This window comes from Syngnathus leptorhynchus, unplaced genomic scaffold, assembly GCF_054491065.1.
Source record: "Syngnathus leptorhynchus isolate UIUO unplaced genomic scaffold, UIUO_Slep HiC_scaffold_124, whole genome shotgun sequence".
In the NCBI taxonomy this organism is placed as follows: domain Eukaryota; kingdom Metazoa; phylum Chordata; class Actinopteri; order Syngnathiformes; family Syngnathidae; genus Syngnathus; species Syngnathus leptorhynchus.
In genome coordinates, this window is record NW_028232091.1 from 52357 (window position 1) to 55000 (window position 2644).

Below are 2644 nucleotides of genomic sequence, written 5' to 3' on the forward strand. Positions count from 1 at the left end.
GAGCTATGGAGCTCTGGTGCTATGGAGCTATGGAGCTCTGGTGCTATGGAGCTATGGAGCTCTGGTGCTATGGAGCTCTGGTGCTATGGAGCTATGGAGCTCTGGTGCTATGGAGCTCTGGAGCTCTGGAGGTATGGAGCTATGGAGCTATGGAGCCACCAGCCAGCACCCTCCGTGGCTGGATCAATGGAAGTGTTTTAGGTACCAGGCAGCCAAAGGGCCGAGGCCTCACGCTCGACCACGCCGGCGCAGAGTTCCAGCCGCTCGGATAAGCTCTGTCACTCACCCGCCGCGCAGCCACCGGTAACGGGGAAATGTCGCCGCCTTGTGGACACGCCGTTGTAAATGAATGGGCTTTCGCACTTAGTGCAATTTTCGCCAACTCTCTGACTGGAGCTATGGAAGTATGGAGCTATGGAGCCACCAGCCACCCAGGCTGGAGCTATGGAGCTCTGGAGGTATGGAGCTCTGGTGCTATGGAAGTATGGAGCTATGGAGCTATGGAGCTCTGGTGCTATGGAGCTATGGAGCTCTGGTGCTATGGAGCTATGGAGCTCTGGTGCTATGGAGCTATGGAGCTCTGGTGCTATGGAGCTATGGAGCTCTGGTGCTATGGAGTTCTGGTGCTATGGAGCTATGGAGCTCTGGTGCTATGGAGCTATGGAGCTCTGGTGCTATGGAGCTATGGAGCTCTGGTGCTATGGAGCTATGGAGCTCTGGTGCTATGGAGCTATGGAGCTCTGGTGCTATGGAGCTATGGAGCTCTGGTGCTATGGAGCTATGGAGCTCTGGTGCTATGGAGCTATGGAGCTATGGAGCCACCAGCCAGCACCCTCCGTGGCTGGATCAATGGAAGTGTTTTAGGTACCAGGCAGCCAAAGGGCCGAGGCCTCACGCTCGACCACGCCGGCGCAGAGTTCCAGCCGCTCGGATAAGCTCTGTCACTCACCCGCCGCGCAGCCACCGGTAACGGGGAAATGTCGCCGCCTTGTGGACACGCCGTTGTAAATGAATGGGCTTTCGCACTTAGTGCAATTTTAGCACACTCTCTGACTGGAGCTATGGAAGTATGGAGCTATGGAGCCACCAGCCACCCAGGCTGGAGCTATGGAGCTATGGAGCTCTGGTGCTATGGAGCTATGGAGCTCTGGTGCTATGGAGCTATGGAGCTCTGGTGCTATGGAGCTATGGAGCTCTGGTGCTATGGAGCTATGGAGCTCTGGTGCTATGGAGCTATGGAGCTCTGGTGCTATGGAGCTATGGAGCTCTGGTGCTATGGAGCTATGGAGCTCTGGTGCTATGGAGCTATGGAGCTATGGAGCCCTGGAGCTATGGAGCCCTGGAGCTATGGAGCTATGGAGCTCTGGTGCTATGGAGCTATGGAGCTCTGGTGCTATGGAGCTATGGAGCTCTGGTGCTATGGAGCTATGGAGCTATGGAGCCACCAGCCAGCACCCTCCGTGGCTGGATCAATGGAAGTGTTTTAGGTACCAGGCAGCCAAAGGGCCGGGGCCTCACGCTCGACCACGCCGGCGCAGAGTTCCAGCCGCTCGGATAAGCTCTGTCACTCACCCGCCGCGCAGCCACCGGTAACGGGGAAATGTCGCCGCCTGGCGGACACGCCGTTGTAAATGAATGGGCTTTCGCACTTAGTGCAATTTTAGCCAACTCCGTGGCTGCAAGTATGGAAGTATGGAGCTATGGAGCCACCAGCCAGCACCCTCCGCGGCTGGAGCTATGGAAGTATGGAGCTATGGAGCTCTGGGGCTATGGAAGTATGGAGCTCTGGGGCTATGGAGCTCCGGGGCTATGGAGCTCCGGGGCTATGGAGCTCCGGGGCTATGGAGCTCCGGGGCTATGGAGCTATGGAGCTCCGGGGCTATGGAGCTCCGGGGCTATGGAGCTATGGAGCTCCGGGGCTATGGAGCTCCGGGGCTATGGAGCTCCGGAGCTCCGGGGCTATGGAGCTCCGGGGCTATGGAGCTCCGGGGCTATGGAGCTCTGGAGCTATGGAGCTCTGGGGCTATGGAAGTATGGAGCTCTGGGGCTATGGAGCTCCGGGGCTATGGAGCTCCGGGGCTATGGAGCTCCGGGGCTATGGAGCTCCGGGGCTATGGAGCTATGGAGCTCCGGGGCTATGGAGCTCCGGGGCTATGGAGCTATGGAGCTCCGGGGCTATGGAGCTCCGGGGCTATGGAGCTATGGAGCTCCGGGGCTATGGAGCTCCGGGGCTATGGAGCTCCGGAGCTCCGGGGCTATGGAGCTCCGGGGCTATGGAGCTCCGGGGCTATGGAGCTCTGGAGCTATGGAAGTATGGAAGTATGGATGATCCAGCACCCTCCGTGGCTGACCGCTGGTGCTCGGGGCCGGTGAACTCGGCACCCGCCTCCGGCGGGTGCCTCGGTGACCGCCGTCGCTTGGGGCCAGTGAACTCGGCACCCGCCTTCGGCGGGTGCCTCGGTGACCGGTTGTCGCTTGGGGCCAGTGAACTCGGCACCCGCCTTCGGCGGGTGCCTCGGTGACCGGTTGTCGCTTGGGGCCAGTGAACTCGGCACCCGCCTTCGGCGGGTGCCTCGGTGACCGGTTGTCGCTTGGGGCCGGTGAACTCGGCACCCGCCTTCGGCGGGTGCCTCGGTGACCGGTT